This window comes from Mauremys reevesii, linkage group 1 (genome assembly GCF_016161935.1).
Source record: "Mauremys reevesii isolate NIE-2019 linkage group 1, ASM1616193v1, whole genome shotgun sequence".
NCBI lineage: Eukaryota > Metazoa > Chordata > Testudines > Geoemydidae > Mauremys > Mauremys reevesii.
The window spans coordinates 9,875,028-9,898,601 of record NC_052623.1 but is presented as its reverse complement, the minus strand read 5'-3'; the positions used below and the strand labels follow the sequence as shown (position 1 = coordinate 9,898,601).

Here is a 23,574-nt window from a genome sequence, read left to right as displayed (position 1 = left end):
TTCACTCTGTATATGGAAAGGTAGAAACCTCCCGCCCAGTCTATGGCTAAGATATTGTGCAGATATTGTGTAGATCCTCTACCCAGCCTTCTCATCTCTGTACAGCCCCCTCCGCCTTGTAAAACATCCCTTCACCAGATCCTCTAGGCAGTTCCTACTGTAACAGGCCCTGGTAGCACATCTCTGATGAACCTGTGCTAGCAGGGAGCTGGGGAGTATCCTATTGCAGTTGTAGAGGCACAGAGACTGGGGGGGTGGGTGGGCCTAGCTAGCAGTGGATCACTGAGATCTGTGCATAACTTTGGGGATCCCAGGATCCTGGGTCCCCCTTTTCATTCCTCAGGGAGAAGGGAAGGGACCTCCCCTCCTGGAATGATCTAAGAGAAATTTCCTTGTATGGAGCCTTGTGGAATCTCCCTTCCCTGGCTGTTCCCTGGGTTTGTAATGCAGAAAAGTGGCTGCCTAGAAAAGTCTGGTCCTATATAATTATTAATTATTATTATAACTACTACTACTATTATTATTATTATTTATTTTATTTCAGCAAGATCAAAGCTGTGACATCATGACCATTACCACTAGGCCACTCTCGAGGTAGCCCTGTGACTAATCAGAACCACATGAACAGTGAAGACAAGCCTGGATTCCAGGAATAGAGCCTGCAGCAGGGCTGGCGCTGCAGTCCACTTGGGTAGGATCACCACACATCCCTTGTTAATTGGCCTTCTGAAGTTTGTATTGGCTGTCACAGGGTTAAAGCTGATGCACACTAAGCCAATCAGCTGAGGTTCCCTGATGGCCAAGTGGCCCCCAAGGGAATGTGCAGACATGCTTCATAAAGACACCTGCCTCCCTGTCTGAACAGATACTGCCTGCTGCCTGTGCAACATCACCGATGACTCCTTGTCCTTTGCGGCGAAGACTTGTACTGTCAGCGGCTCCCCTTCTAGCAGGATTTGGGTAAGTTGGCAGATTCCACTTTAAAATGCAATATGAAGGGGAGAAGCTGAAAGCTGTTTCATTTGCAGAGATTCTGTGCAGCAGCAGAGGACTCAGCTGGGCTTTCTGAGTCACTCAGTGACAGGGCTGGAGGACAGGCAACACTAGGTAGCTTGGGACCCCCTCCCCTACATCTGCACATGCTCCACGGTGGGTTATTCAAGCTACACAGAAATCTGACATTCAAAGCAAGGTCAGAGTGCTACAACCCCGATGCCCCAAGTCAGGATTTCTCAAGGGGTCCTATTTCTAGAGGTGCCATGTGCTCTGGTCCCGATCCTGCCCAGGGCTGAGCAAGAGGAAACCTCGAGGAATATCATTGACTACTTCCCCAATGGCCTCAGGTTTATTTGCTCCTGGAAATATAATCAGCAAATAATTTTCAAAGGTTTTATTTTCTGGCTCGATTGTGAATACAGGAATTCAGAGATGTGTTGCTCTGTGGCAACAGGTCTGATGAGGCATATTTCTATTTCCTGACTTGCTGAAGGCTCCAACACTTCTACACAGTAGATACCCTTTACAGTTACCTGCATTTCTGCTCCCTCTCTGGTCTCTGAGTGAAAGACATCAGGCCTCGTACCCTGCCTGTTACCCGGGGTTCTTTCAACCCAAAGCTCTTGGTAACTTTACTCTGTGCGAGGAGGTGTCAGGAAATAAATCAGGGGAGACACGGCCATCTGACCGATAAAGGGCTGGCACAAACAGGACAACGCAAGAGTGCTTTCACTTATAGCTAAACTTTACTTAGTCTCAAGCACTTACACACGTCTGCAACAAGTTAATAAAACACCCCCAACCCTTGAAAATTACCAAAGCTGAGTGTGGCTTTCGAGTGATACAACGGCAGCCCATCTGCTGCTGGGGAACAGAAGATGCATCCAGAGGGAGAGGCCAGTCCCGAAACGAGACCCACCTGTCTCAAGCTTTTTCCCCTTATTTATACATTAGTAGTTAAAGAAACCTTGTTAAGTAATCAGTTTTAATGATTGAGAAAGAGGTTCCTTCTGCTTATTGATTAACCAGATGTGGGTTTTTCCAGAGCCTGCAGCCTTGAGACCCCAATAGACATTCCTGGGGCACATCCTACTCTTTGAAAATGCATGTATCAGCAGTTTTAACACAAAATTCTTATCAGGGAGGATGTGGGGTCAAGCGGCCCTTTCGGTGACACCCAAAACCCCGCTCCCCTCCTGCCTTGGACAAGCTGAGACTTGCTTTTAACAGCTTGCTGACTAGGCTGTCTTTAGCAATAAGCCATAGTGGTTTCAGGCACTTTACTGGTTTGCCAAAGTCAGGGCCGTCCTTAGGATTTCTGGTGCCCTAGGTGAGATTATTAAACTGGTGCCCCTGTGCCTGATCTGCTCTTAGCAACACAAATATAGGCATACAGTATTGGAAAACTTGCCACATTCACGTTATTAAAACCAGTTTAACTTAATTAAGCACACTGTAATGCTGATGCACTAGCACTAAAGAAGTAGCCCTATAGAAAAAATTCTGATTTGACAGAATGATGCAAATAATATAATTTTGTTAATTTGTCAACATTTTATTGGAAATTTATATGAAGAGTTATTGAAACAAAGATTTGTTTTTAATTAAAAGCAATCTTTCTGGCTTTTTTGGCTGCAAAATCAGTTTAACAAGCTGGGTTTCCAAACAGTGGGAAAATATAACCCTAGTTTTACTGCTAGGTAAAGCACAAAGTGACCAAAATGAAGTCAGCCCAGAATCATCTCATCTAGATTAAGGTAGCACAGAAATGTTACAGAAGTCCTATTGTACCTTATTTTTGTTTGGAAAGACATTAGCAATAGCAGCACATTCACATGATAAAATACATGATAAATCACTGCCTCTAAAGTTCCATCAAAAACTGACATTTTCACAGCTCTAGCATGATCTGCTGTACAGATTCTTCACAAGGAAGTGTCCCTGGCCTTTTTAACTCATATTAACTATGTATTTACTTTATGAAAGTTGGAGAAAACATTGTGAAAACGTAAAACATTGGCTGCCCAACTTCTGGGCTGGCAAAAGCTATACTGACTCACAGGAAAAAAAAATGCAGGAGAATCTTAGTACAACATATGGTCAGTCTATACCAGGGGTCGGCAACCTTTCAGAAGTGGTGTGCCAAGTTCACTGTAATTTAAGGTTTCTCGTGCCAGTAATACATTTTAACGTTTGTAGAAGGTCTCTCTCTATGTCTATATTATATAAATAAACTATTGTTATTATCTGAGGTCCTGGCCACCGGTCCTGCTCAGGCCACTGCCAGCTGAGTAAATGAAACCCCAGACCGGCAGCGGGCTGAGTGGGACTGGTGGCTGGAACCCTAGACAAGGATCCCAGGCTCTGCTCAGCCCACTGCTGGTCTGGGGTTCTGACCACCAACTCCTGCCAGCCAGGATCCCGGCCGCCAACCCCCCTCAGCCCGCTACCAGCCTGGGATTCTGCTCACCCAGGCTGGCAGGAGGCAGAGTGGGGCTGGCGGCTGGGCTCCTGACTGGCAAGGGGCTGGCAGCCGGAACCCCAGAGTAGCAGCAGGCTGAGTGCTGCTGGCACCCCAGACTGGCAGCAGACTGAGCCACTCAACCCTCCACCGGCCCTGCTCAGCCCGCCACCAGCCCTGCTCAGCCCGCTGCTGGCTGAATGAATGGAACCCCAGGCTGACAGCAGGTTGAGTGGTTCAGCCGGCCTGCTCAGCCCGCTGCCAGCCTGGGGTTCCTTGGGGTTCCCAGGCCAGCAGCAGGTGCTGAGTGGGGCTGACGGCCGGTATCCCAGCTGGCAATAGGGCAGCAGTCGGAACCCCAGAGCAGTGATGGGCTGAGCCGCTCAGCCTGCCGCTGCGTACCATCAAAAATCAGCTCACCTGCCACCTTTGGCGCATGTGCCATAGGTTGCCGATCCCTGCTTTATACACTAGTAAGGAAATGAGCATATTACAGTTGTTGGAGGGCTCTTATCAGGAGTAACAGGCTATAGGAAAGTCAGTCAACATTTTTTGTTTCTCTGATGAAAACTGGCCCACTCCCTGCCTCAAACCAAACCTGTCACTAATAATTGTCAACCAGGGCCGCCCAGAGGATTCCGGGGGCCCGGGGTCTTCGGCGGCGGGGGGCCCTTCCGTTCCGGGACCCGCCGCCAAAGTGCCCTGAAGACCCGCGGCGGGAGCCCCCCGCCGCCGAATTACCGCCGAAGCGGACCCGCCGCCGAAGCGCAGCCCGGTCTTCGGCGATACCCGTGGCGGGGGTCCCGCCGCGGGCCTCGGGCACTTCGGCGGCGGGTCCCGGACCAGACGGGGCCCCCCGCCGCCGAAGACCGGGCTGCGCAGCGGCGGCGGGTCCCGTCCCGCTCCCCCCCGCCGCCTCTTACCCGAGCGCGTCTCCGGCGGGGCCTGAGCTCCGTCCCGCTCAGAGCCGCGTGGTGAGTGGGCGGGGCTGTGAGCTCCACGCCCAGCGGAGGCAGCTGCCCCGCCCCCTCCCCATGGCGCTCTGAGCGGGGCAGGGCTCAGGCCCCGTTGGAGCTCCCAGCCCCGCCCCCTCACCACGCGGCTCGGATCGGGGCGGGACTCAGGGGCTCGGCCGGAGACTCGGCGCTTGATGCGCTGAGGCTCCAGGAGAGGGGCGGAGGCGGGAGCCTCTGCTCTTCTCTTGGGGGCCCCTGCGGAGCCCGGGGCCCGGGGCAAATTGCCCCCTTTGCCCCCCCCCTCTGGGCGGCCCTGTTGTCAACAACTTAATTTTCTGTTTTTGGCTAAGATTGATTAAAAAAAAATATTGAAATTGGATTCAGGATTGTTAGCAAGAATTTTTGGCAAACAAAGTTGTTAAATCACAATCTAAATGGCAACACAGTACTGCTTTCATGCTTGGCTCACCCCCCAGCCTGCTGGTCCAACAGCTGCAGTAGACCCCAAAATCCACCTCTTGGGGTGCAGAGTGGCAACAGCAGCAGCAAACCCTCAGGTCCAATCACACGCCAATGGGCACCACCACCAGCCTTACGGACCATGGTGAAGTTAGCACAGCATCTGATCCCAGGGACAGGTCACCCATGGAGCCACAGCAGCTAATCCTGCCCAGTGCAGCTCCCCCCGGATGAGATGGATCGCTGGCAGCTGCCAGCCCAGGAGAGAGGCGCTCCCCAGATAGGGTGCCCAGATCCAGATGTCCTGATTTTATAGGGCCAGTCCCGATATTTGGGGCTTTGTCTTATATAGGCACCAATTACCCCCACCTAGAGTGACCAGACAGCAAGTGTGAAAAATCAGGACGGGGTGGGGGTAAAAGGAGCCTATATAAGAAAAAGACCCCAAAATTGGGACTGGCCCTATAAAATAGGGATATCTGCTCACCCTACCCCAACCCCCTGTCCTGATTTTTCACACATCTGGCTAACCCCAGCCCAGCCCTGTGTGATATTCCAATCCTGGCTCACTGCCAGGAAGTGAGTTACTTTCACTTTCATTCCTCAGCAGGCAGGCAGCCAGCCTCCTCCCCCCACCTAGCCCCCAGCACCTCACCCAACCCAGCCCTGACGGAGGGGAGGGAGGAGAGAGAGGGATGCTCCTGGGGAGGAGGGAGGAGGAGGGGTGCTCCATGGGGATGGGGGGGAGAAGAATGGATGTTATGGGGGATAACAAAGGATACTGGTTCCAGAGCCGCAGAGCCTGCCTCAGCCGGGCGGGGTGTGGAAGAGTCACACTCACAGGTGAGCTCCTTCCCCAACCCCTACCTCCCCACCCTTCCCAGAGACCCCAGCAGCCCATCACCTCCCTTAGCCTGTGCTGCATTCGGCTCTCTCTAGGACCCAGCAGCCTGCTCTTACATGCTCCACTGCTTCCCATCTGTCCGGGCTCGGCAGAGCAGTGCCCCCAGACCTAGTGGTGCCCTAGGCGGCTGCCTATTCTGCCTATGCCTAAGGACGGCCCTGGCCAAAGTCTCCCCGTACATGCCCATTCATGGGGTGGAATCGTGCCATTCTCCCACCCTCAGACTGAGCTCTGGGCTGCAGCCCACTGTGGTTCAACTGTGCTTATCCAGCAGGTCAGAGTGGGTTTGGCACCTGCGGTTCTTCCCTTTGGGAGGCTGTGAGCAGTGGTGAGACCAGTGACCAGCCTGCCATGAACCAAAATTCAAAATAATCTGAACAGTAGGAATAAAGCATAAAATGGAGATATAAGAAGGTTTTCCAACAACAGTCAGTATTTGTCTGTGACCCCAAGCCCCCCCACTCTGACAGGGGCACAGGCAGTCAGAGAGGCTTCATATTTCCCCAGCAGTGTCTGTGCATGTCAGTCTGAACAGCCTCTCAGCAACAGCTGCCCCACATCTGGACAGACTCCCAGCACTGGCAATACACGCTGTGTAATGTGGCTGGGGCCCGGAAGTAGGCTATTCCCAGCATGTAGTTCCAGTGTGGTCTCTCAACTTCCCTGAAGTACTTATTGAGAGATGTTTTTTTCTTGAGCTGTTGCTTTGTTTCCTGCTTGTTTTCCAGTAGTCTATTAAACTAAGAAAAGCCATACTCATTTCACCAAATATAGCCATCATGTAAACATATCACTAGTTAAATCGATATAGTTATACAGCAAACATCCCAAGAACTGGCCTTAATATGCACATTCTTTATGGCAGCTCCGCTCCATGTCTGTCCCAATATGGTTCCTGGGTGCTACAGATTTTATGAATACAGGACAGAGACAGTCAGAGAGAGAGAGAGAGAGAGCAATAGACGACTTTACTGTGTGAAATGAAGGTCCATTTCCATGAATACTCATGCATTTGACTTTGAAATCCACTTCCTGAAAACCTTCCTCATGCCTAAATAACAGGTGCTGTAGTTACTATGTACTAGAGAGTGAGATATATACTGATCCCAGTGCCTGTTACCACTCCGGATACAGGCTACACTGCAGACTGACAGAACAGAACCTGACGAGAACCAGTCAGCTATTAACTCAGGGACAGAGGAGCTATTAGACTTTTGTTTGCTGAGAAGTGACTGAATGAGGGTGGAGACACTGCAATCTTTTCAGGTTGTGAAGAAATCCAGATCAGAGTTTTAAGTCCCACTCTAACCTGAGAAATCATCTCTGAGAGAAGATCAGAGAGGAAAGATGTGTGTACGAAAGTACAGATGTATAGATGTTATGCCAAAACTTTTCATTGTAATACAAATATTAGAAACCAAACATCCATGACATGCCGGTATATTGAAAGCCAGCAGCAGAGTTGTTGGAATCCCTACAGGAAGGACCAATGGTAACTTTATTACTTAATGGCTTTCACTTTAGAAAGTATTTCAGAAGTGCTCCACATACTGTTTGCAATGGGTTTGTGCTATTAACCCTTTTTTCAGTGAACAGCTGTATGATTTCGTCACCTGGTAACTGACCAGGAGTTGTTTATAACACTTACATTCAGGGTCAAGAACACAATCCCTCAGCAATATCTAGGCAAAACTTTCCAAAAGTCATGAGAGAACAGAATCGTTGGTCCGTGTTTCAGCAGAGTGGAGCTGAGGTGCAGGAAAGGAGAGTGAAATAGTGGTTGTATGTAATTTATGCCCATCACTGCTTACACGAGCATGGCTGAAGTAACTTGCACACTCAATCGGTTATTAGTGTTATCACTATTCACCCATATGTCACGCTAACCCCACATCCTCTCAACTGAAGTAACTATCTGTGTTAGCTTTTAACTTGCCAAAAGCTACAGATCATTGCATGGGGAGAGGATGCAGGTCCTGTGAGGATGAAGAGAAGGCTGTAGGATGATTGAACTCTCTGGATTCAGTCTACATAGCCCAGAAAAAGCACTTCAGCTCCCCTTGGATGGATTTTTGGGAGTCAGAGTGTATTACCAGGAGCATTTGGTAAGAGACAGTTAACAGACTCCTGTTCTGATTGAATTTATACATGTAAACCTGGAGTGATGCCATTCAAGTCAATTCTATTGAATTCAGAACTTATGCCTAAGAATGTATCTCATGTACTGCAAAGAGGCAGTGACTTAATTTGGACTCTCAGAAGCGGAGAAAAAAAAAAAAAAAGATATACAATGAGGCAATGAAACATGTTTATAAATAGCTTCAGTGCAGCACAAATAAATACAATTACAATTTTCCCCATGCACTTGCCAAGTATTTACACACGTGTCATGATGCAATGGGCCACACTCAGAAGTGGAGGGCCAGAAAGAGCGTCTGTGGGAAATTCACAATTGTAAAATCACACAGCGCTCAAGTAGACGATGGAACTCCCAGCTACAAGATGTCAATGGGCCAAGAGTTTGGCAGGATTCAAAGAGGGACGGGATGTTTATATAGGTAACCTGAAAATCCAATTAGAATAGTAAGAATTGTTACAAAAACTCTTTCATGAATTCTAAATCTTCCTGTTTTGCACCACAACATTTGTCTAACTAGTGGGTGCAGGATATTTCAAAGCTCCATATTGCAGGGTGTCTTCCACTTCCTCTGAAACATCTGAAACTGGTCACTGGATACTAGGCTAGATAGACTATGGGCCTGATCCACTCTGGCAATGCCTATCTTTCTATTAGTTGTGTAAATCCAAGACTATGTTTTTGCTGATCTTCCTTGAACTCCTGGGAGTCTCTAGACTTGAACTGAGAACAGAAAGAAGTGTCATTAATTATCATCTAGTCTCCTGTCCTTTTTCCTTTTAGGAAGGAAAGTTCTGAACTCCTCGGACCTGCCCAGTACATGATGTCAGCTGTCAATGACACCAAATTCAACTCTGCAGTGTTCCTTCTCACCGGGATACCTGGGCAGGAAGACGTCCATCTCTGGATCTCTGTCCCCTTCTGCTTAATGTATGTTCTTTCTGTAGTAGGAAATTCAGTCATTCTGTTCATTATAAAAACAGATCCAAGCCTCCATGAGCCCATGTACATTTTCCTTTCCATGTTGGCCATCACAGACCTAGGCTTATTGATAGCCACCATGCCGACGATACTGGGTATATTCTTGTTTAACTCTAAGGAGATCAGCCACGATGCCTGTTTTGCCCAACTATTCTTCATCCACTTGCTTAAATGCACTGAATCCTCCGTGCTCTTGTTAATGGCCTTTGACCGCTTCATCGCGATCCATGACCCACTGAGATATGCTTCCATCTTAACTCTGCCAAGAATAAGCAAAATGGGACTGGCATTTGCACTAAGAGGGGTGGCTGTGATACTCCCACTCCCTTTTCTCCTTCAACGGTTACGATACTGTCGATCCAATGTCCTCTCCCATTGCTATTGCATAAACCAGGACGTCATGAAGATGGCTTGTTCAGATATCAGAGTAAACAGCATCTATGGCTTGTCTCTTTCACTCTTGACTGTGGGACTGGACTCGCTGCTCATCTTTCTTTCGTATGTGATGATCCTCAAAACAGTGCTGAGGATCACGTCCCACGGAGTGCCTCAGGGCCCTGAATACCTGCATCTCCCACCTCTGCGCCGTCCTGCTCTTCTACACGCCAATGACCGGGCTGTCTGTGATACACAGATTGGGGGAGGACTCTTCTCCCTTGCTTAAGATTCTCCTTGGTTATATCTATATGCTCGTCCCGCCCCTGATGAACCCAATTGTGTACAGCATGAAAAGCAAACACCTTCGTGCAAGGATAATCAGAGCGTACTGTGACAGGTTAGATAACAGAAACCCCCTTGGGGTTGCCAACTGATCTGCCAAGAGTACTTCTGCCCCTGCTTACTCTGCCAGCTTGGGACTCCAGCACCCTGTCTTGCTGAGACAGACACACCAGTCTGCTCCAACACAGTCCCAGGGTCTGGACCATGTGCTCCAAAGCTGCAGACTTAACTTAAAGCTGCTTAAGAAGTGTTCTTGTCTTTAACACTCAGATACCCAACTCCCAATGGGGTCTAAACCCAAATAAATCTGTTTTACCCTGTATAAAGCTTATGCAGGGTAAACTCATAAATTGTTCGCCCTCTATAACACTGATAGAGAGATATGCACAGCTGTACCTCCCCCCCCCCCAGGTATTAATACACACTCTGGGTTAATTAATAAGTAAAAAGTGATTTTATTAAATACAGAAAGTAGGATTTAAGTGGTTCCAATTAGTGACAGACAGAGCAAAGTGAATTACCAAGTAAAATAAAATAAAACCTGCAAGTCTAAGCCTAATACAGTAATAAAACTGAATACAGATAAAATCTCACCCTCAGAGAAGTTTCAATAAGTTTCTTTCACAGACTGGATGCCTTCCTAGTCTGAGCACACAGTCTGGGTCTCCCCACAGCAGCCTGGGCTCCTGTGGTACTTCTTACCATGGCCCAACCGGGGGGGCAGAGGCTCAGCGGAAGTGGAGAAGTAGGGGGAAGGGCCTAGTGGAAGAGATGGGACAGAGGGCGGGGGCCCTGGGGAAAATGAGCAGGAGTTGTGGCAAGACTGCACCAATACTCACCCCAAAAAGGAGTTTGGTCGGGGGCTCCTGAGTAAAGGAGGAGGATGGGGTCGTAAGGTAGGAGTCCTTGTGTTTTAGAGAAGACTGAATTAATGTGAATCCTCAAAGGGGGCTCTTGTTTTAAGTACTCCAGGTGAGAGTAAGTCGTTGCAGTTCATTTGCAAGTTCATTTTTTTACAGTTCATTTGCAGGAGTTATACATCCTCGCTGAATTCACATGAGCATTCAGAGGAGCAACTTGTTCAAGTTGCAGCCAAGATGATTATCCATTAAAGACAATGACTCACAGAGTCACAGAATTTAAGGCCAGGAGGAGCCATTAGAACATATAGTCCAGAGCTTCTCAAACTGAGGGGCAGGCCACCCTGGTGGTGCAGAATGTATTCGGGGTGTGTGTGGGTGGGTGAGGGTGAGAGAGAGAGAGAAGCTTTAGGAAAATAAAACTTTCAGTACAAATTTTACCCCCAGCAATGAATAACTAGCAAAGCTGATTCCTCCAGACAGATCAGGTTCTCAGACCGTGCTGTTCATTTCACTCTATGTAGCATGGTGCATTTTGATGGATTTCTGTTAAGCTTGAATAGAATTATACAAAGTCATTGACATCTGCACAAGAATCCGTTTGCAAAGACATTTTGTTGTAAGCAGGGACCACAATTTTGTTTTTGCTCTTATTCCAATGGACCATTGGCTCATTCATGCAACAACAACAAAAATCAAGTGAAAAACAAAAAAGCCAAAGTAATTTTTTGAAGCCCTGCCCCACATATATCAGTATATGTATTTGTGTGGCAGGGGCGTAAACTATTACTGACACAAGGAGGGGGGCAGGGGGAGGGCATGATCAAATACGTTGAGAGCCATTGGTCTAGTTCGACCTCCTGTATAGCACAGGTATATACTTTCAACCAGTTACCCCTGTATTGAGCCCAATGACTTGTGTTTGACTAAGACATCACTTTTGTTCCTCTAAAGCATCTCTTCCAGGAAGGCAGCCAGTCTTTGTTTGGAGGTATCAGGAGAATCCCACACCTCCCTTAGGAGTTTGTTCCATTGGTTAAGCACCCTTGCTGTTAAAAATGTGTGCCTCATTTCCAAATTGTTTTTTTGTCTGGCTTCAGTTTCCTGTCATTCATTCAAGTTATACATTTGCCTGTAAGATTAAAGAACCCGTTAGTAGCTGGTATTTCGTCTGTGTGAACGTTCTTGCACACTGTCATCAAGTCAGCTCTCAATCTGCCCTGCATCTACGCACTACGCCCCTGTTTATACAGCCGAGGGTAAGTTGGAAATAACAGAGGAGGAGAAAGACCTGGACCTATTAGTCAGTCCCAGGATGACTGTGAGCCACTGATGTGATGCGGCTGTGAACAAAGCAAAGGAGATCCTAGAATGTGTCAGGTGAGACTGGGAGGTATTAGCATCCTTACACAAGCCACTGTTGAGACCGGCTGTGACAAACTATGTGAAATTCTGGTAACTTGTATTCAAGAAAGATGAAACTGGAATAGTGTGGAGAAGGACTCCTAGGATGGTGAGGGAAATGGAGAAGCTGTCTTATATAGAGACTGAAAAAGCTTGGCTGGTTTAGTCTAAGAAAATGCAGGCTGAGCAGGGATCAGATTGCTCTATAAAGACATCGTGGGAGCAGGGGTGGAAACACCAAGGAGGGAGCAGAAGTAAAGGACAGTGTTGGCACAAGAACAAACTGGCCTGGAGCAAAGTGAGGCTGGGAAGGAGAAGGAGGTTTCTGACCATTAGAACAGGGAGGTTCTGGAACAGCCTCTCAACAGCAGCAGTGAGGGGCAAACAACCCAGCTCATTTGAACATGGAGCTAGAAAGATTTATGCAGTGGGTGATATGCCGGGGTCACTTTTGATAGCAGGGGCCTGGGCTCTGGAAACCAGGAGGTCCCTTCCAGACCTGTGGGCGGGCAGGGGGTTGTTTGGACCCAATAGAGAGCTAGGAGCAGGCAACTGGAGCTGGGCTTTGGTCACACTCCTTTCTATTAAGACTGTGCATGGCCTTGCTTACCCAGCATGTGCCTGTCTCATGTCTGAACAAGAGGAAGAGACCCTCTGAGCTGTGCCGCAGGAACCAGTGATTCTCCAAGACAGCCACTGCTATATCCAGCTGGTATAACCCCGTTTCTTACAACTGGAGGCTTTGTAGCCCACTGCAGAGGAACACAGCGTCTCTGCCACTGATGGACTATGTGACCAGAAATATCGACTAACTAACCCTCAGTACTTTTGTTTGTGGGTGTGCCGCTTGAGAAATGGCCAGCAATGACAGCTCCTGGGATTTCATTGGGAGTCTTGCACTGTTGCCTGTATTTCTTAATGCCCCAAGTTCTGGAACCAAGACACTGCGTGGAGAATCTCAGCTTTCAATTTTCTTTAAAAAACGTTTCTTTTTCAAAGTGAATTGCAGAAAAGCTAGAAAACTAGGGCTGTTGATTAATCACAGTCAACACAAACGATTAACTCAAAAAATTAATTGGGTATAAAAAATAATCACAATTAATCACAGTTTTAATTGTACTGTTAAACAATAGAACACCAAATGAAATTTAGCAAATATTTTGGATGTTTTTCTACTTTTTACATATATTGTATTGTGTGTTGTAATTGAAATCAAAGTGCGTGTTATTTTTGATTGCCAACATTTGCACTGTAAAAATAATAAACAAAAAAACCTGTAGTTTTCAATTCACCTCATACAAGTGCTGTAGTATAATCTCTTTGTTGTGAAAGTGCAATTTACAAATGTAGATTTTATTTGTTAAATAACTGCTTTCAAAAACAAAACAACATAAAACTCCAGAGCCTACAAGTTCACTCAGTCCCAGTTCTTGTTCAAGTTTCTTTACATTTACAGGCAATAATGCTGCCTGCTCCTCAATTACAATGTCACCAGAAAGTGAGAAGAGGAATTTGCATGGCACTTTTGTAGCTAGCGTTGCAAGGTACTTATATGCCAGATGGGCTAAACATTTGTATGCCCCTTGATGCTGCAGCCACCATTGCAGAGGACGTACTTCTATACTGATGACACTAGTGAAAAAAATAATGTGTTAACTAAATTTGTGACTGAACTCCCTGGGGGAGAATTATAAGTCCCCTGCTCTGTTTTACCCGCATTCTGCCATATATTTCATGTTATAGCTGTCTTGGATGATGACCCAGAACATGTGGTTCATTTTAAGAACACTTTCACTGCTGATTTCAAAAAACACAAAGAAGGCGCTAATATGAGATTTTTAAAGATAACTACAGCATGCAGCCCAAGGTTTAAGAATCTGAAGTTCCTTCCAAAATCTGAGAGGGAAGAGGTGAGGAGCATGCTTTCACAAGTCTTAAAAGAGCAACACTCCAATGTGGAACCTACAGAACCCGAACCACCAAAAAAGAAAATCAACCTTCTGCTGGTGGCATCTGACTCAGATAATGGAAATGAACATGCGTTCGTCTGCAATGCTTTGGATTATTATTGAGCAGAACACATCATCAGCATGGACGCATGTCCCCTGGAATGGTCGTTGAAGGATGAAGGGATATAAGAAACTTTATCGCATCTGGCATGTAAATATATTGTGATGCCAGCTATAACAGTGGCATGTGAACACCTCTTCTCACTTGCAGGTGACATTGTAAACAAGGAGCGGGCAGCTTTATCCCCTGCAAATGTAAACAAACTTGTTTGTCTGAGCTATTGGCAGAACAAGAAGTAGGACTGAGTAGACTCGCAGGCTATAAAATTTTACATTGTTCTATTTTTGAATTAAAGTTTTTACATATAATTCTACATTTGTAAGTTCAACTTTCATGATAAAGAGATTGTACTTAAGTACCAGTATTAGGTGAATTTAAAAATATTATTTCTTTTGTTCTTTTATGGTGCAGTACTTGTAATCAAAAATACATATAAAATGACCACTGTACACTTTGTATTCTGTGTCGTAATTCAAATCAATACATTTGAAAATGTAGAAAACATGCAAAATATTTAAATAAATGATAGTGTATTATTAACAGTGCAATTAACTGTGTTATTAATCACAATTATTTTAATTGCATGATTAAATCATGATTATTTTTTTTATCACTTGACGTCCCTTTAGAAAATCTAAAGCAGCTGACCCCAAAGGCTCGTAAACCAAAGGCAAATAAAAATGAACTCCACATTAACGTATCTCATTACTTCTAAACCAATCTCATGGTTTTTGGGGGAGTGACTTATACTTGTTGAATGAGGCTTCGCGATACTGCGTAATGAGTTCAAATGATCTGAAAAACAACTAGCAAATGAAACAAAAAATAACAGCAATTTTTTTTCAAAGTATGTGAGAAGCAGTAAGACTGTCAAACAATCAATGGGACCACTGGACGATGAGGTCATAAAGGAGCTGTCAAGGAAGATTAGGCTGTTACAGAGAGGTTAAATGAAGCCTTTGAATTGGTCATCACTGCAGAGGATGTGAGGAAGATTCCCAAAACTGAGCCATTCTTTTTAGGTGACACATATGAGGAACTGTTGCACATTCAGGTGTCAATAGAGGACGTTATGATGCTGCATCCATATTCATCATAGGGGTATAAATATGACATAATTATGAAGCATCTGGTACAATATATGGCTTGCGAGGTATCATTTGAAAAGTTATGATTTCCTGAATATGATTATCCTATGTGTGTGCATGTATCATTTTTGTACCCGAAGTTAGAGATATATTAGGACCAGATCACATGACACTGAACTCCATTTTGGTACACATATTTTTCCACAGACTGGGCTGGGAACTTGGCTTGAGACAAAGGGTTCCTCTTATATGGAAAAACAATATGAGGCAGGGAGTGACATCCTCTCTTGGCCTCACTCCCCACACAAAATAACTCCTGGATACACCTGAGTAACAAAGATTAAACTGGGCGAAGTGTTGGACCCAGGCTAAAGGGATTTCTAGCCTGTGTATTAAAACTTTGTGGACTGCTTGTATCATCAATCAGGGTGACAAACTGACAATTCATATCCTATCTATATAATTTATTAGGCTCAGTCCACAGCTCTGTTTATTTTTCAACACTCTGGGCTGGGAAATTGTCTCAAAACAAAAGGTCCTCACCCTATGGAAAAACTATATAAGGTTGGGAGTGACATCATTTCTTGGACTCACTCCCTACACAAGAGATCTCCTCAAAACACCTGAGTCAGAAAGACTGGCCTGCTGGAAGTGATGGTCTCAGGCTATCACTTATAATCACTTCAAATCCATGTTTTTTGTAGTTAATAAATGTGTTTTATGCTTTATCTTTACCAGTACGTCTCTGGCAAAAATCTCAGTTCTGTGTACAAATGCTGTTGCGTATTTTTCCCACATCAGTGGGAAAAGTGACTTTAATTAATGAGCTTACATGGTACAAAGTCCTTTGCAGTGCAAGATAGTATAATTTTGGGTTGTACTCCAGCAAGGGTGCAAGGCAGGGGAGCTTGGAAATTGGCTGTTCTCTCCTGCTTGTCTTGGAGTGGCTTAGGTAAAGCACTCAGGCAGCTCAGCTGGGTGTGTGGCACCACTTGCTGTCATGCTGGGTGATAACAGAGATTGCACAGGCTGGCTGTGTTACCACAAAAGTAGTGTAAGATTGGCCAGACCAGCTGGAGGGATAAGGGGCACATCGGTTCCCATGGCTCCCAGACTACACTCCTGGGGTGACAATCTGTCACAGTGGTCTGTGTTATTAAGCTTCCTGAATTTATAAGTAATCTACATGGACTCCAGGGAGTTAATGATGAACCCAGGAAGATGAGCACCACATACTGCCTCCTCAGCCACACTGGAAAATGCATGGCACATAATAATAAGGAAAAACTTCCTTGGGCAAACCCCACAACTGGTGGAATCCCTGGATCCTGGGTCCCTTTTCATTCCTCAGGAAGAAGAGAAGGGACCTTTCCTATTGGAATGATCCAAGGGATCCTTGTGGAATCTCCCTTCCCTGGCCTGCACCCTGGGTTTGTAATGCAGGACAGGGGGCTGCTGGGGACAAATCTGGTCCTATAGTCTATTCTTATTATTTTATTGTATCATTATAATTTATTTTATCTCATTTCAGCAAGAGCAGAGTTGTGATAGCATCATTGTTACCACTCAGCCACCCCCAAGGTATCTATGTGACAAATCAGAACTATACAAACAGTGATGACAAGCCTGTATTCCAGAAATAGATTCTCTAGCAGGGCTGGAGCTGCAGTCCCGGCGGGTAGCATCACCAGGCATCCCTTGTGATTTGGCCTCCTGCAGTTTGCTATTGGCTGTGACGGGGGTTAGTGCTAGTGCACGCGAAGCCAAGCAGCTGAGTTTCCCTGATGGCCAAGTGGCCCCCAAGGGAATGTGCAGGCATGCTTCATAAAGACACTTCCCTCCCTATGTGAACAGATACTGCCTGCTGCCTGTGCAACCTCCTCCATGAATCCTTGTCCTTTTGGGTGAAGACCTCTGGTGTCAGTGGCTCCCCTTCTAGCAGTATTTGGTACGTTGGAAGGTTTCATTATCTTTGAAATGTGCAGTGAAGGGGAAAGGCTGCAGGTTGTTTCCATTTGCAGATGTTCTGTGCAGCAGCAGAGGACTCAGCTGGGCTATTAGGGTGACTCAGTGACAGGGCTGGAAGGCAGGCAGCACTAGGTAGCTTGGGAACCCCTCCCCTACATCTGCCCATTGTCCTCGGTGAGTTGTTCAAGCTACACAGAAATCTGAGATTCAGAATGAGCTCGGAGCGTTAAAACCCCAAAGCACTGAGTCAGGATGTCTCACGGGGTCTTATTTCTAGAGGTGCCATGTGCTCTGTCCTGATCCTGCCAGGGGCTGAGTGAGAGGAGACCACACAGAATATCAGTGACTTGTTCCCCAATACCCTCAGGTTTATTTGCTCCTTGAAATTTAAACAGCAAATGCATTTTCAAAGGTTTTATTCTCCTTGTTAATTGCGAATGCAGGAATTCAGAGCTGATTTTCTCGCAGTAAAAGGTCCGATGGAGCATATTTCTGTTTCCTGACTGGCTGAGGGCTCTAGAATCTCTGTCTTGTAGATGTCCCTTAGAGTTCCCGGGCTTCTGGCATCTCTTCTCATTCTCTGCTCTCCGAGTGCCACATGTCAGGCCTCGTACCCTTCCCTCTCATGGGATGACATCCCATGATGCTCCCACCCTCAGATAGGCCCCAGGGGTACAGCACATCGCGGCTTGACTGTGCTTACCCTGCAGATCTGGGTGGGTTCGGCACCCATGGTTCTTCCCTGTGGGAGGCTGTGAGTAGTGGTGAGATGAGTGACCAGCCAGTCTTCTGGAACCAAAGTGGTGTATAATGTGAACTGTAAGAATAAAACGTAACATGGGAGAATAAGAGGGTTTTCAAAAATCAGTCTGAACGCATCTGACTCCAAACCCAACTACTCTAACGGGGACCTAGACAGGCTGGGGGCCTTCAGATTTCCCCAGTGGTGTCTGTGCCTGTCAGTCTGAAGAATTTCTTAGCAACAGCTGCCCCACCTCTCTACAGACTCCCAGAACTGGCAAAAGAAGCTGTGTAACGTGGCTAGAGCCTGGAAATAGGCTCTTCCCAGCTTGTAGCTCTGGTGTCGTCTCTCATCCTCCCTGAAGTACTTACTGAGAGAAGTTTTTTCTTCAGCTGTTCCTTCCCAGCCTTCTTGTTTTCCAGCAGCATGATATTAAATTCAGAAGAGCCATACTGGTTTCACCCAATATAGCCATAAGACAAACATCCCAGTAGTTAACCCAATATAGCTATAAGCAAACATCCCAAGAACTGGGTTTAACCAACACATACATTATGGCATCTCAGCTCCATGTCTGTCCCAATACCATTTTAGAGTGCTACATATTTTAGGAATATAGGACAGAGATAGTCAGAGAATGAGAGAGAGAGAGCAATAGATGACTTTCCTGTGTGAAATAAAGTTCCATTTCCATGAATATTCATGCATTTGACTTTGAAATCCACTTCCTGCAAACCTCTTTGTGCCTGAATAACAGGTGTTGAGGGTTCTACGTACCAGAGAGTGACAGCTCAGGGAATGAAAATTTTCTATACTAATCCCAAGGCCTGTTACCACTCCAGATACAGGCTGCAGACTGACAGAACAGAACCTGAGGAGAACCAGTCAGCTATTAACCCAGGGACAGAGGGGCTACAATACTTTTGTTTGACGACAAGTGACTGAATGAGGGCTGAGACATTCAATCTTTTCAGATTCTGAAGAAATCCAGGTGACGGATGCTACATTTTAAGTTCCACTGTAACCTGAGAAATCATCTCTGAAAGCAGATCAGAGAGGAAATAAATGGTGGACATGTGTTTACTAAAATACAGATGTGTAAATGTTATGACAAAACTTTTAATTGTAATACAAATATTACAAACCAAACTTTCGTGACATGCCTGTATATCGAAAGCCAGCAGGAGAGTTGTTGGAATATTTCCAGGAAGGAGCAGTGGTAACTTTACTCCTTAATTCCTTTTGCCTTAGAAAGTGTTTCAGAAGTGTTCCACATACTGTTTGCAATGGCTTTGTGCTATTAACCCTTTGTTCAACGAAGAGTTATATGATTCTGCCACCTCATAACTGCCCGGTAGCTGTTTCTAACACTTACATTCAGGGTCATGAACACAATCCCTTTGCAATAAATGTGCAAGACTTTCCAAAAAGACATAAGAGAACAGAACCACTGGTCTGTGTTTCAGGAGAGTAGAGCTGAGGTGCAGGAAAGGGGAGTGTAATAGTGATTGTATATAATTTGCAGCCACTACTGCTTACATGAGAATGGCTGAAGCAACTTGCACACTCAAGTTACTTCCTTACTTACGGATAATAGTGCAAACCTAGTGTTTTCACTATTTAACCATATGTGTCATTATCCCCACATCCACCCAACTGAAGTAACTGTGTGTGTCAGCTTGTCACTTGCCAAATATCTACAGACCATGGCATGGGGAGAGATCAGAGAGTGAGAAGAGATGCCAGTAGCCCGGGAACTCTAAGGTATATCTACAGCAGAGAGATTTTAGAGCCCTCAGCAAGGTTCTGTGAGGATGAAGAGAAGGCTGTAGGACAGGGGTAGGCAACCTATGGCACATGTGCCGAAGGTGGCACTCAAACTGATTTTCAGTGGCACTCACACTGCCCGGGTCCTGGCCACCTGTCTGGGGAGATCTGCATTTTAATTTAATTTTAAATGAAGCTTCTTAAACATTTGAAAAAACTTATTTACTTTACATACAACAAGAGTTTAGTTATATATTATAGACATAAAAAGAGACCTTCTAAAAATGTTAAAATGCATTACTGGCACGCGAAACCTTAAATTACAGTGAATAAATGAAGACTCGGCACACCACTTCTGAAAGGTTGCCGACCACTGCTGTAGGATGATTGAACTCTCTGGATTCAGTCAACATAAGCCAGGCAAAGCACTTCAGTTCCTCTTGGAGGGATTTTTGAGGGTCAGAGTGTATCACCAGGAGCAGTTGATATGGGAAAGTTAAAAGAGTCCTGTTCTGATTGAATTTATACATTTAAATCTGGAAAAGCAGCAAAGAGTCCTGTGGCACCTTATAGACTAACAGACGTTTTGGAGCATGAGCTTTTGTGGGTGAATCCCCACTTCATCGGATGCATTTAAATCTGGGTGATGCCATTCAAGGCAATGTTATTGAATTAAGAACTTGTGCCTAAGAATATATCCCATGTACTGCAAACAGACAGTGGCTTAATTTGGACTCTCAGGAGTAGATAAATTTAAAAATTATATACAATGAGATAATGGAACACATTTATAAATAGCTTCAGTGCAGGACAGATAACTACAATTACAAGTTTTCACATGCAATTGCCAGGTGTTTACACACATCTCATGATACAATGGACCACATTAAGAGGTGGAGGGCCAGAAAGAGTGTCTGTGGGAAAGTCACAATTGTAAAATCACACAGCGCTGAAATAGATTGTGGAACTCTCAGCCACAAGGCATCAATGGGGCCAAGAGTTTAGCAGCATTCAACGAGGTACTGGATATTTATACAGATAACCTGAAAATACAATTAGAGTAGAGAGGATTGTTTCAAAAACTCTTCAATCAGATCTAAACTTTCCTGATTTGCACCACAAAATTTGTGTGTGCAGATTATTTCAAAGCACTCTATTGCAGGGTGTCTTCCACTTCCTCTGAAGGATCTAGAACTGGCCACTGGATACTAGGCTCCATGGACTATGGGTCTGATCCACTCTGGCAATGCCTATCTGCCATGTAAATCTAAGACTATGTTTTTGCTGATCTTCCTTGAGCTCCTTGGAGTCTCTAGACTTGCACTGAGAGCAGAAAGGTGTCTCAAGAAATGTCATCCAGTCTTCTGTCATTTTTCCTTTTAGGAAGGAAAGTTCAGAACTACTTGGACCTCCCCAGTCCATTATGTCAGCTGTCAATGACACCAAATTCAGCTCTGTAGTGTTCCTGCTCACCGGGATACCTGGGCAGGAAGACGTCCATCTCTGGATCTCTGTCCCCTTCTGCTTAGTGTATGTTATTTCAATAGTAGGAAATTCAGTCATTCTGTTCATTATAAAAACAGATCCAAGCCTCCATGAGCCCATGTACATTTTCCTTTCCATGTTGGCTATCACAGATCTTGGCTTATCGATATCCACCATGCCGACGGCACTGCGTATATTCTTGTTTAACTCTAGAGAGATCAGCCTCTATGCCTGTTTTGCCTAGCTGTTCTTCATCCACATGTTTGAATGCATTGAATCCTCTGTGCTCTTGTTGATGGCCTTTGACCGTTTAATCGCTATCCATGACCCGCTGAGATATGCTTCCATCTTAACCCTGCCAAGAATAGGTAAGATGGGACTGGTGTGTGTTCTCAGAGGGGTAACTGTAATGCTCCCATTCCCTATTCTCCTTCAACAGTTCCAGTATTGTCGATCCAGTGTCCTCTCCCATTGCTACTGCATAAACCAGGACGTCATAAGGATGGCTTGTTCAGATATCAGAGTAAACAGCATCTATGGCTTGTCTGTTGCTCTCTTGACAGAGGGGTTGGACTCACTGCTCATCTTCCTCTCTTATGTGATGATCCTCAAAACAGTGTTGAGCATCACGTCCCAGGCGGAGAGTCTCAGGGCTCTGAACACCTGCGTGTCCCATCTCTGTGCTGTCCTTCTCTTTTACACACCAATGATTGGCTTGTCTCTGTTACACAGATTTGGGGAGGGCTCTTCTCCCATGCTTCAGATTCTCCTGGGATACATTTCCCTGCTTGTCCCTCCCTTGATTAATCCCCTTGTGTACAGCGTGAAAAGCAAACACCTTCGTGCGAGGATACTCAGGGTGTTCGTCAAGTGAAGAGTCAGTTCATCATCCTGCTCCAGCACTGATGACATGGGAGACGAAAAATACTGGCCACCTATTCCATCCTGGAATCTTAAATCCAAGACAACATGCGCTCCTGATCTCCACTATGTCGAGACATGTTCAGATGGGGTCTAAGGCCTGGAGCAATTGTAGATGGGCTGGTGAGGGAGGAGAGGGCACTGGGGGAAGGAGACCAAAGACAAGCAGCAGCATTTACAAAGTGACTTTGTTCGTTGAGAGCCAGGGGACTAGTTGGATGTTTGTTCATAAAGAACCCTATCAGTGCCTGCTCAGACCTCAGAATTCCTCTCAAGACAGTCAATAAAGAGAAGGCACGTGGATTTTGTTTCCCATTGCCCTGGCTCGACACTGTCCCGTCTGTGTTAAACATTCGCGGAGCAGAGCTGTTCTGCTGTCACAGTCCTGGCCCTTCCTGAGCGCTCTGTGTGCTGCAAGATCCATGGGGGCTGCACCAGCTATGGCCAGGGGCTATTCAAGGGGCACAGACACCCACCCTTCCCCTAACCCCTCAGCCAGATGTTTGTGACTGAGTCCTGTCAGAGACATGATTAATGCAGGCGCCTCAGGAGAAGCAGAGCAGAGCTGCATGTGTGAGTGAGGGTATGACACACATCAGTCCTGTCAAGCAACTCAGGCGCAGGTTCCCTCCTCCTCCCCTCCATTTGTGCTGACCCAACAATGAAAAGGGATGGAAACGGACCTCAGCACCCCAACAGAGGCACAGCCAGCTCCAGTCCCAGCCCAGCCCGTTCACTGCAGGGTGACCACCTTTTCAAAATCAGAAAAGGGATAGAGGCAGGAGCCCCACCCCCTATGTGACACTGCCCCGCCCCTCTTCTTCCCCCGTGAGGCCCCATCCTCTGCTCCCCTTCTTCCCTCAAGGCTCCACCCCCTCTCCAGGCCAGAAGCTATAGGTGGGCCATGATGAAATGTATCCGGGGAGCTAGAGCCACTGTGAGGAGCACCAGATCCTCCACCTGCCCTGGGCAGGAGGCTGGGGGGGGGGGCAAGAGAAGCCTCCAGCCTGTGTCCCTACCCCCCAGGACACACCCCAGGAAAGGTGGAGAGTCTTGGGCTCCTCACAGAAGCCTGGGCTCCTGGGGTAGCTCTTTCCCTGGCCCGACTGGTGCCCAGGCTGGGGGGGAATGGAGCATCAGGAGAAGTGGAGGTGTAGGGGGAAGGGCCTAGTGGGAAGAGATGGGATGGGGGCGGGGCCTCCATGGAAAAGCAGCAGGGGTTGCGGCAAGCCTGAACCAATGCTGACCCCAAAATGTAGTTTGGTGAGGGGATGAGTAAAGGAGGAGGATGGGGCCATGGGGTAGGAGCCCTTGTGTTTTAGAGAAGAATGAATGAATGCAAAGTCATACATGGGGCTCTTTTTTTAAGTACTCCAGGCTGAGAGTAAGTCATTGCAAGGACCTTGGAGGGAAGGGCAGGTTTCCTGCAGGGCTACCTCAGGCCACAAGGGGGCACTCTGGCATGGCCCCCATCCACAGGGACTTGGCCAGAGTGAGCTCTGCACTCAGAAGCTGTCATCACTGGGCGGAGTTTAGCTCAGCCCCCAGGCTGCTCTAAACTCTGCTGTGGCAGGGGGGGAACAGGCCAGTGAATCAAACCCCTGTAACTGGCTCCCTGCCATCCCTGCTCTCTGCAGCGAAGGTGGGAGCTCTGC

General features: G+C 46.5%; 2 pseudogenes; both read left to right on the top strand.

Annotated features, from left to right (window-relative positions):
- The first annotated feature begins 571 nt into the window (after positions 1-571).
- LOC120400285 lies at positions 572-9,706 on the top strand (annotated as a pseudogene).
- A 7,188-nt stretch (positions 9,707-16,894) lies between these two features.
- On the top strand, positions 16,895-21,872 carry LOC120395394 (annotated as a pseudogene).
- Positions 21,873-23,574: the final 1,702 nt, after the last annotated feature.